The 17,370-nt window shown below is 44.4% G+C and overlaps 1 long non-coding RNA gene across 1 annotated transcript in view; it reads right to left on the reverse strand.

Annotated features, from left to right (window-relative positions):
- Nucleotides 1–1,288: 1,288 nt before the first annotated feature.
- Nucleotides 1,289–17,370, reverse strand: part of LOC146857439 (uncharacterized) — a 131,117-nt gene continuing 115,035 nt past the window's right edge. Inside the window, exon 3 of the long non-coding RNA XR_014979907.1 lies at nt 1,289–1,389. This is a non-coding gene — a long non-coding RNA (uncharacterized LOC146857439). The remainder of the gene's footprint in view (nt 1,390–17,370) is intronic.

Here is a 17,370-nt window from a genome sequence, read left to right on the forward strand (position 1 = left end):
GTGGTCGGATATAAGAATAGAGCCTATTTCTGAGTTAGTCATAAATTGAAGGACATGCTGTGTGAGAAAAATATAATCTATACGGGAATGTAATGAATGCACTGGAGAAAAAAAAGAAAATTCTAAGGTGTCAGGATGAGAAAGTCTCCATGAGTCTATAAGACCTCTAGAAGAGATGGCCTTAAAAAAGGACTTTTGCATCTTATTAGGGACATATCTGGTAAGTGATTTACGATCTAAAAAGGGGTCCATGAGTTGGTTACAGTCACCACCCACAATCAAATTATCACTTGCATGAGAGGAAAGAAGCGTAGAAAAGTCCTTCCAGAAGGATAAATCTACACCGTTAGGACCATAAGCATTGCAGAAGGAAAATTGTGTATTATTAACAGTAACATCTAAAAATAACCACCTGCCACAAGCGTCATGGAGCTCATTATGCAACTGAACAGACAATGACTTATGAAACAAAATAAGAACACCGTTTTTACTGTTTACTGCCGGAGAACAGAACGCCTCCCCAACCCATTGTCTACGCAGTGAAGACAAATCTTGAGAGTTAAGGTGAGTTTCTTGTAACAGTGCAACATGACATTTCAACCTTGCTAATTGAGATAAGACACGTTGTTTTTTAACAGGGTTTCGAATACCTTTAACATTCCAGGAAATAACACGAAGACCGTTCATTTCTGGAGGTAAAGTAAGGATAAGCAGAAAGAGGTATGGAATTTAAAACAGAGTGGAGAGTGAGAAGCAAACTGAAAATAGAAGTTGAATGAATGTGACACTGAAGGGATAGCCAGAAACAGAAAATTGAAGCAGGTGACCGCCACGGATAAGGTGACAGAGATATAAAAAGAAAACAATGAAGTACCATAAGCAGAAATAGAAAAGAATAAAATGTGGAGTAGGTCAGATAGTGAAAATGTTGCCAAAAAAATAGAGATGATAGGGATAAAAAGGAGTGAGGAAAGGAGCAAAAGGCAGCGAAAGGGGGAAGAAAGGAAGAGGAAAAAGGGAAGAATAAAGAGGAGGATAAGGGGGCACAGAGACCCCCAGAAGGCCTCCAGAGGAGGATGGCAAAAAGCCAATAAACTTTAGCCACAAGGAACAATTGAACAAAAAACATTAATGTGAGAGGGGGGCGACGAAGAACAAGACAGCTGCACTAAGAAGAGACACCTAAGAGAACAGACTGCCACAAAAGGGAGAAAAATAAAAAACGAAAAACCATAAATTACAAGACTAGAACTTATGGCAATCAAATAGAACAAATGAAGGAACTTACCAAACATCTAGGGAAAGAGACAGCGACGGAAAGGGATAAACACTGTATACAGCAGGATGGAACAAAGGGTCACCTTGACAATAACACCACATGGGGAAATCCTGCAAAACAAAAGGAAAAACAAGGAGTGAGCAAAAGAAGCACAAGAACTATACAACATATACTAGAATAAATTTAGAACAAGACTCAATAGTCAGACACTAAAAAAAAAACACAACTAGGGTTTGCTCAATTCCATGAGTTCTCCCTTGTGAGTATGAATGAACTTCCGCAGATCAGCAGGATCTTCAAAACTAAAAGTTATGTCCTTATAGGTCACTTTGAAAAAACAAGGGTGAATTAGACCGTAGCGTGCATTCATGGATCTCAATGCAGGTCTAAGATCCAAAAATTCCTTTCGACGAGAAGCAGTAGGTTTGGAGACATCTTGAGTAAAAAAGACCTTGTGCCCAGACCAAATCATTTGCTCATGTTGCTTAGCAGCCTGGAGAATCGACATAAGATCCGAGTATAGGAAGAAATATGCGATGATTCCTCGAGGTTTAGACGCAGAAGATGTATTCCTAGGCCCCAAACAATGAGCACGTTGTATGTTAAAGTCTGAAGATTTTGGGAGGCCAACAATTTGAAGAACTTGAGATTTCAAGAATTGGATCATATCCGAACCTTCCGGAATACCATAAATGCGCAGGTTGTTGCGCCTATTACGATTTTCCAAATCTTCCGCGACCCTCTTGAGCTGGCCAACCTCTTTGGTGAGAGTGTCAACTTTAGCAACAACATCTTGTGCATCACTGATCTTCTGCTCCACATCAGAAAGTCTCGTATCCAAACTAGACCACTTGTCATCTAACCTCTGAAGTGTGGCAACAGTGTCTGTCATAAAAGGACGGATAAGGCGCAACTCTTCCATGATGTCCTCAAGAGTAAGAGGCAGCGGAGACTTAGTTGGGGAAGGCGGGTCTTTTTTGGTATGCTTGACAGAAGAACTATTTGTGTCCTTCCTTCCCCCAGAGGAACCTCCATGAGATTTATTTGAATGTGCGACATCCATATTGATGGTGTCACAGCTAGTAATGACAGATAATAACAAATGGAGGAGTGCAGGCAGGACAGCAGTAATGTTGATGAAGCAGTAGTAAGAGGAAGTGTAGCACAAAAAGAGGAACAGAAGATGACAGTTCCAAGGTACAGCACAGCGATGGATAGCGGCGAAAACTGGGGTGCTGGAAACACAACTGAAGAGAAGAGCGAGTTGTCAAGGAGAGTGGCGAAAAAAAAGGAACCAGCAACACCAGCAGCCCCAGATTGACCCTATAATAGGGGAGTTGGTCGTAATGTTAAAGTAAACTGGGGACGTCACTTGAGGGATGCACACCAAAATCCCCTTTCAATAGTTGCTGGAAGATTCGGTCTTAGGAAACAATAAAGGCATTAAAGGAGTCCAACCGCAAACAAAAACCAGTGTAAAAAGATGGCATAGTGAGAACAAACGCAGCCTCTACTGAAGTGCCATTGAAATACATCAAGGAGCTGGCTAAAGGATTCAGTTGCAGCAAAAAAAAGAAAAAAAAACGCTGCGTAAAAAACAAAATGGCGGCCACCGTCTGAGGGGAGCAGAAATGAGCAAATAAGACCCCATTTCGGTCTAAAAACTTGTCAAGTGAGTCTCTGCTATCTCCCACATCTGAATCCATCCTGGAAACGAAGCTCCGTCGCGATAACGAGCTTCCTTCACGCTCGAATCGGCTCGTTCTGTCGGAGCTCTTCACCAGGGGGCCATCTTGAATCGCCGTGCCGCGTGCTCCCCCCTCGCCAGTACCACTTTGAACCAGTGGGATAAGATTGCTTGTTTAGGTATTAACAAGAACACATTTATTAAAGACATCTGTCCCTTCCAATCTTCCCTCGCGTTCGCAAAGGTCCACCCCAATTTCAAATTAGCTGCAGTATGATGTAGTTTTGCATCTGTAATCTATTCTACATAGTGAAGCACCTCTTTCCAGTAAGACTGTCCCTTTGGGTTTAGATACAGACTATGTGTTATGAACCCCATCTGGACATAGGGGCACATGCATCAACCATTTTTGCAAGCGCAAACGGTGCGATTCGCAAAAATCGTCCGTTTGCGTCCGCAAAAAGAGCATTTCCGATGCATGAAGGGTCAAGGCACTCGCAATTTGAGAATTCGCAATTAATTGCGAGTTCTCAAATTGCGATTGCATTTAAGGAATCGCAAATTGAGATTCCTTAAATGCAATGCATTAAAGTAAAATAATTAGCGATTTCGCTGATAGGGGGCGCAAATTACCATGAAGTTGATCTTCATGGTAATTTGCAAAAACTTTGAAAAATGCACGAAAGTGCATTTTTCAAAGTGGTAGGTTACACACACACATGTCCTTTGGACATGTGGGTGCGCAAACTTTGTACACAGATTGATTTCAGGGGTGCAACAGGGTGTCGTTTTGACACCCTTGCACCCTTGAAATTGCATTCTCAGTTTGCGATTCTCTAATTGAGAATCGCAAATTGAGAAATTCCTCCCGTTCATTCCTATGGGCCTCTAGGCCCATAGGAATGAATGGGGAGGTATTCTTTAATTGCGACTCGCAATTTGCGACTCGCAATTAAGAAATATTTAGAAATCGCTATTTTGTAAGCGATTTCTACATGCATAGGCTTTTGCGATTCCTTATTAGCGAATCCTTATTTTTTGCTAATAAGGAATCGCAAATGGCATTTTTGATCCATGTGCTAGATGGTCTCTCCAGCAAGACTCTGGTTAGAGGTGTCTGTACAATGCAAACGTTGTGGGATTACGTTCCACCTATTTAGAATTTTGCTAACTAGTTCTCTACCTTGTATATGGGCAGTGACTAAATAATGTTCTATTGTTCTTGGGTTAATTCTAATCCCAACTCCTTCTCCCAACTCAGCTAGGTTGTAGAGTCAGGTGTCAAGTCACCTTTGCTTATTAAATCCTGGTGTCTGGAGACTAAATGGTAATCATCTAGAATTTTCCTAAGTAGCTTTTCAAAATCTCTTAGCTGGCCAGTTGCAGCCTCTCATAATTCCTTGTGCATGACCCATTGGCAGATCTGGGTTCATTTATTTTCTTCAGATTCTCCCAGACTGGTCTGTCTTCACTAGTTTTACCTGGCCCGTTTGGAATAAATCCCCTATCTTTAAGCATCTGGCTAATTGACAGTTTCTGAATAGTTCTCTTTCAGTGCCCCAGTTGAAATTGGTGTTCCCATAAGGGTGTTAAGGGTGAGGGGAAGCAAATTAGCCCCTTTGCTTCACCTATGGAGTCCCAAACTTTTAATGTGGCATTGTTTACTGAAGAATGCATGAGGTTCTTAGGTTTAAACCAATAAACTGCAAGAAATTGCATGCTAATATATGATTAATAAAGCACCTCTTGCGGTCCTGATTCAGCGTTGGAACATTCAAATGTGAAGCTTAATAGTATGAAATATCCAGTCCTATTATAGAAACTGTTCATGCGTTTTCTGCCTCACATAATGAAATTTAAAAACGCTTTGTTCATTTGTAAGATTAATCATGGGTCAACCTGAATCAGCATGGTCTGAGAAAAGAAGAGTACTGTTATAAATTACTTGTGTCTTTCATTTATCTTGATGTGTCTTCCCTGCTGCTCAGCTAGTATGAGTGTTAGAATGCCTGATGACCTCACGTAATACTTGAGTGCCTGGCTTGTGTGTGGAGTGTCAGTTGATGGTTGCAGGCTGAGTGGCAGGGAGGCTGCTCCTGGTGGCGTTACATTTCCATCTACCTGTCTTCTTCTAATGAACTTACCTTGTAACTAAGCTTCAATAAATCCAACCTGTTTTATATACCTGGCCCATGGACTTTCAATTCACCACAAGTACCTTCAGCATGATCTTTGTTTTAACTAAGTCGATTGCTCATGCCAGAACAAGGATTGGCTGGGCCAAGGTAGTAGTTCTGTTTCTATCTCTTTTAATTGAGAAGGTAAATTAGCATCATGTATCTATTAACAGTGTCTCCTAGTTGACTCCCCAAGTATTTCATCATAGTCTCCAGTTGGATGAGAGTTACCTCTAAGCCGAGAATCATCTTAATCTTAGGATAAGTTTAGTCTACAATCCTTGGACTTGGCCACGTTGAATTTGGAAGCGGATGTGGAACAGAAAGCGTTCAGCTCTGCCTTAAGGGCTGGGTTGGATCGGACAATGTCACCAAAACATTATCTGCAAAAGTGATCATCTAATTTCTACCTAGTCTTATCTCTTTGATGTTGGACTCATTGCATATCCTGTGTGCTAATGTTTCGAGGGAGATCGTAAAGAGCAAGGGAAATAGGAGACGACCCTCCCTTGTGCCTCTTTTGATCCGTACCACGCCTGTCTCTTGATTAATAAGTTTTGTTTTAGCAGATTTGGCCTATGCCATTGTTTCTGCTCTGAGTGCAGGTTTAACACTTCGTTAAAGGAAAAGCACTGAAGGGGCAGCTGCTGGCAGTTTAAAGCCAATTAGCCCATTGTAGCTTCAGGTAGGCAAAGTCTGACTTTTTAAAAAGTACTTTTCTTGTAAAGTTATCAAAAATCCAACTTCACTCTTGAATTGGATGTTTAATAAATACTGAAAACAATGGCTGAATACTTTCTGTATCTTATCCCAAACCAGAGTTAGCAAAAATAGTATTTTACTTGCACTCTTTTCCCTCAAAGGATCAGTTACAGCCCTGTAAAGGGAAAAACGTTTTTCAGTGCTAGTCACTATAGGAAAATGCCAGCATTAAATTATTCCATGCACCACCTTTAAATACTAGATACCCTGCCCTGGGGGCTAGAAGGCCTACTTAGGGATGATATACTTAATATGTAAAACTAGGGTTCTATCTTGTGCAAAAAGGGTTATTTAGACAGGTTTGCAGCACGTTTAAAAGCTCCAGCTGTCAGACTACACATGTATGAATCCATGTTTTCTTTGTCAGCCTAGTGTATGGCACAATATGTGCTGCAGATGACATTTAACTTTCCATTCCATTGGTGTATTGTCCTGCAACACATACTATGGCTGTGCTGGGAAGGTAATTATGCCAATTTGGAGTTAACCAATTCTGTCATGTCTTTAGAGGTCAAAGCACAGGCACTGGAGTCTGGACATCAGTGTCCCGTAGTTCAGAGATCACAAACCAGAAACATCAGTTCACAAATAATGGGGGTGACCCATATTTTGGGTCTACAAAAAGCGGTACTTTCTCACAATCTGGATGAACAATATCAGGCATAAGCTGCTGGTGCCACTTAGCAATTATCTTTGTATACATTTTTGCGTTTACTCTTAGCAGTCAAATGGGCCACTAGAGGCCACATTTTTCAGGATCTTTTTAATAGGATTGAGAAGCTAACCTCTTTCATTGTTTGGGCCATTTTTTTAGGTCTCGCCTGACCCAGCGCATGCGCTGGTCTGGCGAGACATTTTGTGAGGGCTCCAAAAAGTGCTACCAGGCCAGCCTAGAGCTACAGTGCAGGTGTGCGGGCGCGCGCGCCGCGCTTTACCGCGCTTTACCGCGCTTTACCGCGATTACTTTCACTTTCACGGCCGCTTTGATGTTCTCCGTGAGGCTTCAATAGATTGCAGCAGTTAAAACCAGCATTGGCATAGCCAATAGGTCTTGCTTTTTTGGACCTTATAAGTGTTTAGTTATGCAACTGGTCCATGGCTAAACACTTATAAGGTCCCAAAGGCGAGACCTATTGGCTATGCCAATGCTTGTTTACTATGCCACCTCCACATAAGTCTCGGACAGAATACCTATAGTTCCACCCTACAGATTTTGTAGAACAATAAGTAGAAGTCTCAGGGCCTGGAATACCAGACTCACGTAAATTCTTGATTGCTTTAATAATTTAATAGTTTTATATAGGAGCTTCTAAGTCATCAGTTTGGCCTTAGTTGCCTAATATAGCCATTTCTCTAAAATGTACTTCTTTAAGTTATTATTGTTAATGTATGTTGTGAAAGTGTCATTGGAAGGCTGCACCAATATCGTGATCAGCCCTGACCTTATTTCGTTGTTTAATACCTAGCATTTAGTATCGGGATTGTTACCTGCGGAGACAGGAGACAAGCATTCTTCATGCTTTGTTACTCTCTGCACAGTATTTCTGTTGGATCTTTGCTAGGGAGTATTCTACCTTATTCAACTTGAGCAGCCTCAGTTGTCCCTTTACACAAAAAATTAATCTCCAAATGTTTTGGGTGAGTGTTTTTTAAGTGACTCTTCTAACTTCTCAAGATATTTTTCTAATGGTTTCCTTAGCTTAATTTCAGATTTTGTGTATTCTCGCTCCCTCAGCTACCCTGGCCCCCGAATCCAGGTATCCTGTACCTCAAAAAGGCGACTGTCCCCCTATACCATTGTGCAGAAGATAGTCTTTAATTTGCGATTGTATCACTTCTCTGGCTATCGGATCTTGTAGTAGGTGGTCATTGAGCCGCCAGTGAGGGGGGACTTCTGGCTTACTCCATACGACAGCACCTATTACTGAGGCAGGGTTTGATAATGGCTTCTTGCCCCGCATTTAGCATATCTAACCTACCGTACGTTTTGTAGGGGGCTGTGTTGTGTGAGTTGTTAGTCTCACATGAGTGTGTACTACGCCAAATGTCTGCCATCCCCACTTCTTTTAGCCAATCATTTCCCCATTGATAAAATGGTTGTTCCCCCCTCTTTCTGTATGAATCACTCCAAACTTCGGTCCAGTTTCCATTGAAAACGAATGGTCCCTGCACTATTAACATCAATTTTTGTATATTATGGCCGAAGAAGGCTTTTTGTCACTGATTTTCAGCAACCAATGTACCCAGAGAAACCCCCCTTCTTCTCAACTGCCCATTCAGGAGGAGCCATCGACCTTATTTATCTTCAGGAAATGTGCTTAATGTGAAGCGCAAATGTTGCCCTATGTAGATCCCCACCCCTCTCATTTAAGTCAATGCCGACGAGAATGACTAACGCGTGGAGGTCTGAGACCTCATGCACCACGTGTCTTAGTCTAAAAGGTGCGTTTTCTGCTAAAAAGTCATGTCTCCTCTTAAAGTTTTGAGTGCTTCAAAACTCTAATTCTAGAGGGAGTGTTTAAGCCTTTCACATTAAAAGACATGAAAGCCAGCTATTTCCCCATTATAAGAGGTTGACATGAGGGTGATTCCCACTCTGGATGTGGCTTGGTTTAATCAGTGTTCCTTTTGTAAGGATTAAATGAGCGAGTAGGTATAATATATCTAGTTGGCTCTGTGTGTGTATAGCTAACACTCATGTGCTCTTCCCTTTAACCCCTGCCCTGAGATACCACAATGTAACTCTTAAAAAACCTAAACTTGCAGAATAAAATCATCGTTCCTTGTAACCCCCTTTCGTTTCTGGGAAGACTGTCAGCAACGCTAATAACTTTCTTGGGGTCAACAAGAGTACTCAGCATCCCCTGCCTCCGTCTTTCCCCAATCCAGGCCCTCCGTTATCTCAATTCTACATCCAGCAGTGCTGTGTTAATTAAAGTTAATGTCCATTATCTGAGGATTACTTGGCAGAATTGTTGCTTCTGCTGGAGACTTCCATTTTCCTATGGGATTCAGTTTTGTGTAGCTAGTCAAGAACTTCCTGACTCTAATGGCCTTTAAAGATGTTTTTCTATTTTGTGGCTTTCCGGCCCTCTTATAATGTTGCTGTTGTTGGTGAGATGGCATCTTCTTTGGTCTTTCATCATGTTATTCAATGTGGGAGGCATTCCTGGGCAACCTTGGAACCTCTTTCTCTTTTATAGAGAGACTTAATCTAGTAACTTGCCACTTGAAGATAGTTCTGAAGGAATGACCCCTCCATCAGGGCGGAATTTGTTGTTACTTCAAAAAATCTGTGATGGGCTGGAACCTTTATGTTTCAGGTGACTGACCATTGAAAAATCTTGAAAGAGCAGCACCTGGTGTCCATCAAAGCTGTCTCTTTTCTTTGCTGCTTCCATGGTCTTTATCTATCTTGTGGAAATGGTGCACCCTTGTTAGGATGTCTAGGGAAACCAACGTTGCTTTGATGCCACAGCTGTTCTATATGACTGGTTGAGCTTAATTGCCTTGGAGTCAAGGTTTTCTGAGCTGTACCAAAATAGTCTCTGGATTTAGTCTTCAATGTCCTCACCTTCCTCTAACAGTGGTAGCTCCATGATTCTGATGTTATTTGTTCTTGTTGTGTTTTCAGGGTCTTTTAACTTCTCTTGCAGTGTTATGATTTGGTCCTGAAGCCCCCATCACTGCTTGTCTCAAAACCTTGATTTCCTCTACTTTCCCATCATTGGATTCTCCTAAAGGAAAGATCAGTTTCCCCAGATTGCTCACATTTTTCTTCACCTCTTGAATGTCTTGACACAATTCTTCTTGAAACGTGGAAAAATCATACTGTAGAGCAGGGGTCTTCAAACTGTGGGGCGCGACCCCCAGGGGGGCCGTGGAGTGATGAAAAGGGGGTCGCGCCTTCCCAGTCACACTTCTGCCCAGGCCCAAGGACTTCAGCCCCCCCCTCCGTCTTCCCCCGTCCTGTGTCTCAGCCCGGGCTGCTGCAGTGAAACTCGAGCTGCTGGGGGCTCAGCTGGGCAGTGTCTGGAGTCTTATCTCCGGCACCCCTGTGTTTTTCACAGGTCTTTAAAGACCATTTGCATTTGTACATGCCTTTGCAAACTGGTTACAGAGGCTTAGGTTTTTTTCCTGGTTCCAGTACCCCCTGGGTCCTAACTCAGCCTATTCCTTACATTTGTATTTTGCATTTACTGCTGTAGTGTGAAAATGCATTTCATGAAAAGGAATACAAAGTAGGCTTGCCAAAAGAAAAATGCCTGCCGTGTTTTGTTTAAAGAGCCTGCAAAGATCTCCTCTTGGTACTAAATAGACTTAGAAATAAAAATGTATGTATGCATTTGTTATGTGACTTTTCTGTCTTTGTTCTCTTTTATTATCAGTCATGGATCATTGAGGCAGCCTTAGAAAACAATTAAAAGTGCTTTCTATTTATATTTGCTGTTGGAAGTATGCACAGATAAGTGCTGAAAATACCGCTTTAGGTGACTGCTTTTTTTTGTACCGACTGGGCCATCAAAGTAATCTGCTGGCAACCCTAACCATAGGACTGGAAGTGTGTTGCAGGATCAGCACATTATTTATTTCCTTCACCCTCGATCCCTGATTAATGCCGCAATAGTTTAACTTAGATCTTAAACTCTACGCCGCCGTCAATAACATGCTGAGTTACTTCATGGGTCTGGGAATGCACCCTGCATTCAGACAACTCATTCCTCATTCTTGCCCTTCATTTACACGCTCACCCTCCACTCACAGCGATCACAATGCACTCACACTGATCACCATGCACTCGCACCATTCACCCGCTCACCTTGCACTCACAGTGATCACTCTGCACTCACAATGCACTTGTGCTGCTCACCCTATACCTCAACCTGCAGTCACATGAGTACACTACTCATCCTGCACTCATGTGACACTTCACTCACCTGTCCCCCTCACTACTCAATATGCAACTCACTCAAACAAGCCCATCAGTAATCATACATTCATTCATCCCATTCTGAACTTGCATCCGCACCCAAATTCATACGCCACCTCACTCACCCTGCAGTCACTCCTCTTGCCCTACTCTCACACTGTTGCATCACTCACCGTGCACTCACATGGGCACTCTTGTCACCCACACAGTGCAGAGGGTTAATGTGCCTGCTACAAAGAATATGTACCATGCAGATCCCAGAAATGAGTGTGAGTAAACTATGAGTAGTGCTATAAAAAATGAAATGTTTGTCAGAAAGGTGCTATAGAGAGATGTGGTGCATTGTTGGTGAGTGGCAGTGAAGGAATTCATGGAGAAGGAGGAAACGGGGGTGGGGTATCAAAAAAGACTGATGCACCGGGTGCGACCAGCGTTAGGACCAGCCCTGACTGGGAGTGTTAGCCCCCCACCCCCCTCTGAAGTTCTGGTCTAGTGGCTCTTCTGCTTCTACCTATTATTATTTACATTTGTAGTGCACTACTGTTACAAGAAGATGTCCTGGGGCTAATAACCATCTACTGCCTGAAGGCAAATGAGAAACACACAGAAGGAGAAGGAGAACCAGCCAAATGGGGTAACCTACAGAGCATAGAGAAAGGTTTTTATATCTTCCTAAAGGATAATAGATTCTTGGTGGAGCGAAGTAAAGGAGGGTGCACGTTCCATAACTGCGCGGCCTGCACCAAAACAGCGAGACAGACAATTCATGCCTTCTTGAATTAGGGAACAATAAGCAGAGTGGCACCTGCTGAGAGGAGCATACGGGTCTGACCCGTATGCTTGGTGATGAGAGGATGAGAGAGGACAGCAAGGGAGTGAGAGAATTTGATTGAAGAGGTCAGGGATGAGGAGAAATGTGAATTGCCGAAGAGAAGTGTGGACACACAAGAAGTGAGTGTGAGCCAAAGGTGAGGGCTTCTGTTAGAACAAAGGGGAGATGTGAAAGAGGAATGGGGGGACTGGAGAAGTGTAAGATACAAATAGACACAAATTTGAATGGAGAGACGAGGTGAATGAGAAGTGCTGAGGGGCACGGGAGGTGACAGGGCCAGAGAGGCCATGAGATAAATGTGAGAGACTGTTACAGATGAGGGCAGTGAAACGACAGAATGGCAAGAGGTGATTAAAGGTGAAGTGAGAGGTTGAATGGGGAGAATTCAGAAGTTGTAAAAAGGGGGTGAAAGAAAATGACCTGCAAAGTGAGAGAGGGATCCGGGGTTAGGAGAGGAGAGAGGGATGGAAGGGAGGGGGTGAGAGGAATGCTGCATGGGTAAACTGCTTAATTCTGCACAAAACCGCCAGGTTTTTAAGGGACCCCTGCTTCTCCCGGTCAGGGCCAGGTGAGCATCTAATGTGGCAGCACGTATTGCTGCAGAGTGGAAGGCCGTTAACAAAGGTTGACTTGAAATCTTTCTGATGATAATTGCTGTATTTTGGTTATAAATGGGTACTGATTGGGTGAAATCTTTCCTCAGTGTTACTGTGTGTAACAAATGTCAAAATAATGAAGCAATGCTATCCCAAAATACGCTGCATCACATAACCTCATTTACATTTTCATCCCACGCAATTTAGTCAACAGGTTTAGACATTTTTGTCAGGAGGGGGTCCTTACGCCTCAAAATGTTGACATGGGGGTCTCGGCATCCAAAAGTTTGAAGACCTCTGCTGTAGAGTATGGAACAGAACTGTCATGAAGCTTTTCGTGTTCACCTGGTCCTTATATGTATTGATGCCTTTGTGCGAGTATTCCAAGGGAGATTCTCCATGTTTATGGTTCAAATCTTTTTATTGGAATTTAACGTTTAACAAAGGTGTTCACCTACATACTGGAGGCCGGTGAGCAGGAGAGCAGGGGAGGGGGAGACAGGGAATGATTGGGAAGGGCAGTAGTGAAGGACGGGTGTAACTTGGCCAGGGGGGATGATGTGCGGGCCTCAATAAGTGTCTCACCGCCTGGGAGCAAAGAAGATGGGCAGTGCCTCTGGTCTCAGGTCATAGTATCTATTGACAGCTCAGCTCGACGTGCAGTAGTAGGAGTCATGGAAGCCGTAAGCCTCAGGATCTGTAAATATACAGGACATGGGAGTTTTCTGAATTCATGCGCCAGAAAGCGATTGCAAGGCTCCCAGGTCTTATCGAACTTTGGGAGTTGTTCTTGAGAGATGTCGTTAGTTTCTCCATTGCCACCAAATCCCACAGTTTATGGAGCCACTCGAGGTGGGTGGATATTCTGTCCGAGCCCCAGGCAAGATAGAAGGACTTGTTTGGCTGCACACAGGGCCAATGTAATGGCGATTCCTTGAGAGGTGTTAGTCAGGCCAAGCAGAATTTAGCTGGGTAAACTTGGAAGGTCAGTGTCAAAAATACTGTCAATATGCCGGAGACCCTCCTCCTAAGATGGTTTCAATTCAGGGAAGCACCAGAGGAGGTGAGTTACTGTTCCACTCTCTCCACAGTTGCGCCAGCATTTATCTAAAGAGGTAGTCTTCCATTTCGCCACCTTGGTGGGGGCATAGTACCACTAGTGAGTGATCTTAAGGAGGGTCTCCTGGCCAGCTCCACTACGGGCGGAGGTACGGGTCCTCTTGAGGATGCCCAGCAACTCCTTGGAAGTAAAAGTGGGGTCCATCTCTGATTGCCATCAGTTCTGTGCCATCGACTTAGTCGGGGACATGACCGAGTTCAGGAAATCATAAGAGCCGTTTATCGTCCGAGCATGTTATCATCCATTTCTTAAAGGGTGTCAGCTTTCCACTGGCATGGGGTGGATGCCAGGGTTGCTAGCCCAGTGCACAATGGTGGAGTAACACCACTCCTCACGGTCTGGAAGGCCATAACAAGTTTTCAGTTGGGCAAGCGACTTTAGGCCATTGTGGTCAAACAGAACACCTAGCCTTTTGCAGTTCTTCTCCTACCAGGCCTAGTATTCTCTGACCACGCAGGCTAGCAGGAAGGTGAGGTTGACTAGGATTGGCATTGGTGGAGATGGCTACAACGATAGGAGTTTTTTTGAGTGACGGCGTCCTAGGCCTCCATTGTCACTTTCAGCACTAGGGATATGTACACACCCGGTGGTCAGTGTCTTTTAGCAAGCCATGGAATTTTCCAAATGTGTTTGCCTGTTACTGCTTGGTCAATGAAGCACCAATGCTTCTCCAAGAAGGTTCTCAACCACTCCACCATATAAGGTAGCTGCGCCGCTATGTAGTAGTTGTAGAGATGGAATACCCAGACCGCCCTCTGCTACGGACAGGTAGGCTCTATTCTTTGCCATCCGTGGCCTCTTGCCCTCCCAGATGAAGCCCTCCAGCAGATGTTGCAGTTTGGCAAAGACATTAGGGGGTGACTGTAGTGACAATGCTTGCATTAGATATACATTTTGAGGAGGAGTGTCATTTTGACAGACGTTATTTTCACCAGCCAGGAGAGGCCACCGGTCCACCAGGATTGTAATTCTGCCAGAGCTGTGGCAAGGAGGTCTGTATAGTTGCGTTCAACCGTTCTTTTGAAGGCGGTGCACATCTTGAGTCTGAGATAGGGCACCCAGTGTTGAGCCCAGGGCAGGGGGACAGATTGCTCTAGGTACTACCTGTCATCCGCTGGAGTGGAAAGATTCAAGATCTGGGACTTTTGGATGTTGACCTTGAAACCCGACACCCATCCGAATGCGTCCAGCTCGACAAGGAGAGCAGGAACTGATGTTCGGGGCATCGTAAGGGTCGCCATGTCATCATCTGCATACAGAAAAAGCTTATGTTCTTGTCCACCCATCTGGATGCCAGCGATATGTTGGTGCGCCTGAATCCTTTCTGCCAAAGGTTCCATACAGAGGGTGAAAAGGAGCAGAGGCAGGAGACAACCCTATCTCGTTCCCCTATGGATTCCAAATGGGCTAGAAGTGGTACCGTAGACCCAGATGGGGGAATTTGGCCGGCAAAAGCTGCTTTCTAGCCTCTTCCTGTAATGGGGACTCAAAACAGGAAAGGCCAGTGGAACCCAATCAAAGGCCTTCTCCGCATCTATCAAGAGCAGAATAGCATGAGTCCCCATGCGTGAGGATTTGTCGAAGATGAAGAAGGTGTTCGTGTTATCGCTGCAGGTCTGCTCATGTATGAATCCTTTTAGATCCAGGTTGATAAGGCAATGTATGTAGATGCAGAGCCGAGCAGCCAGGAAACCAGTAAAAAGCTTGGTGTCCACTTTGAGGAGGGAGACTGGGTGGTATGAAGTGTGCTGGCTCGGGTCCTTCCCTGGTTTAGGGGTAATGGTGATGACAGCCTCCTGCATCATGGTAGGCAGATTTCCGAGTCCCTAATATAATTGTACAAGATGAAAATGGGGGCTAGTTGGCTGCCGAAGGTTTTATAAAATAGAGGGAAGAACCCATCTAGGCCTGGGGCTTTGCCAGATAGAAGGCGTACAATAACGGCCAGCATCTCACTGTCTTTTATGTCGGACTCCTGAATATCCACTACCGGGGTTGGTAGAGTGGTAAGGTGAGTTCCTGATAGGTAGCCAGTAGCCCGTAGATGGTCTGCCTCTTCCACCTTATTAAGGGCAGCGTAGTAGCATTCAAAGGCTGCCAATATTCTTTGTTGTTCATCATTCAACCATATCTCTGCCATCCTGAAGGCTTGGACTTTAGGTCTAAATTTAATTGCCAAGAGTCACCCTACACAATTACCCCCGGTATAGATCTTTCGCTTGGTGCGGAGAACTGCAAATACAGCTCTATCCATATCCAACACCCTAAGGAGTTTCCGGACTTGGTTCAGCTCCCTGCCAATCCTATGGGCCCATGTGTGCTTTTATTCCTTTTCAAGTGTTGCCACTTGATCTTCAAGATCCACCTGCTTTGCCTTCCTTGTCTTTGTTATATATTACTGAGATGTTTATAATAGTACCTCTATCACAGTCTTGAAGGCATTCTAGAGTGACGTGGTTGACACCTCTAGGGTATCCTTATTTTGAAGATATTGCTGGATAGCATCGCTAATCTCCTTCTTGACAGCGTCATTGGTAAGGAGTGCGGTGCTCTGTCTCCACGCTGGGAAAGGTGTAGTGGTGTGAGGAACTTTAAAGGAGACTGCAATCAGTGCGTGGTCTGACAGTCCAGCATATTTGCAGCCAGCATCTGCGAGGCAGCCAGAAAATAGTCCAGTCAGGTGTAAGTCTGGTGGGATGCTGAAAAGAAGGTATACGTTCTAGTCGTGGGATGATGGGCACGCCATTTGTCGGAGAGTCCCATATCTTGAAGCCACTAGATTCCTTTGGGTAAAAAGACCCCTGCTTGCCCTGTGCGTTGAGGAGACCCGTCAAGTTGCGGATTCTGCACCAGATTGAAATCCCCTCCCACAAGCAGGGCTTTGTCAGTGGAGGCTAGTATCTGGTTTAGGGCTGCCAGTGTGAAGGTGGAGGTGCCCAAAGCAACCTGCAGGGTAAGAAGGCAACCCAGGATTTCTGCTAGGGTCTTAAATTTGTTGACTAGAAAGATGGCAACTCCTGCCTTCTTGTGGGGGCCGGAGAAGAGATATTGGCAGGGAAAATATTTGGTATGCAGTCTCCCCCAGTCCTTCAGAAGGTGAGTTTTCTGCAGGAGAGCTAGATCACAGCCCTAGTCTTTTAGCATGGATATCACTGCTAGATGTTTTTCTGGTGCATTCATCCCATGAACATTAAGGCTCACTACTTTTATCATGGAGTCTCTCCGTAAAATCTCTTATGTGCATGCCCTGCTGGCCGAAGGAGTATGAGGCACACTAGCTGTGATGAAGTCATGTGAGCTGTGGTGCGAAGGACATACATAAACGTCCATAGGAGAAGAGGGAGAAAGTACAACCATAGAAACAAAGAACTGGAAGATGCCCAATTTGTGAGTCAGTGCATCCATCTCGGTAGGGTCTGTGTCGGCAGACAGTATGTCGTAGCCTATTCCGTCTCTCACAATGACCCTCCACAAGATCCAGGAGGTAAATATATAGTGTAACATGGCAGGTTCGGCAACTGTTCTTCTGAAGAGTCTCTAGGGGAGGGCTGGTTGAATCTAGGTGGCTGCCCACCCGCTCAGTGTTCCAAATATCAAGGCCGCTCTTGTTGTATATGCTGCAGTAGTTTGGTGCATTCTCTATGGCTTTTCCTCTGCTTAGGGTCTCAGGGTCTGTGGCTTAGTGCCTCTGTGAGAATGCAAATTGGGACTTCTGTGTTGGGAAGATGCAGCAGGAGGTGGGCCCCCTTTGTTACCAGGGGGATCAGTCTCAATATGGAATGGGTTTCTTACACCATACGGGTAATGTGTGTTTCTTTGCCCCACACGAAAACAAGGCAGAAAGGGAGGCACCCATCTACACTTGGCCCCTTTTTCTTGCAGGAAGGTGGTAACATCTCGAAAGGTGCATTGTCTTTGAAGTGTGATGGAGGAAAGGTCTTGAAAAAGCTCCACTTTGACCCTTTTGAATAAATAATATGGGATCTT

Source organism: Triturus cristatus, chromosome 3_2 (genome assembly GCF_964204655.1).
Source record: "Triturus cristatus chromosome 3_2, aTriCri1.1, whole genome shotgun sequence".
In the NCBI taxonomy this organism is placed as follows: domain Eukaryota; kingdom Metazoa; phylum Chordata; class Amphibia; order Caudata; family Salamandridae; genus Triturus; species Triturus cristatus.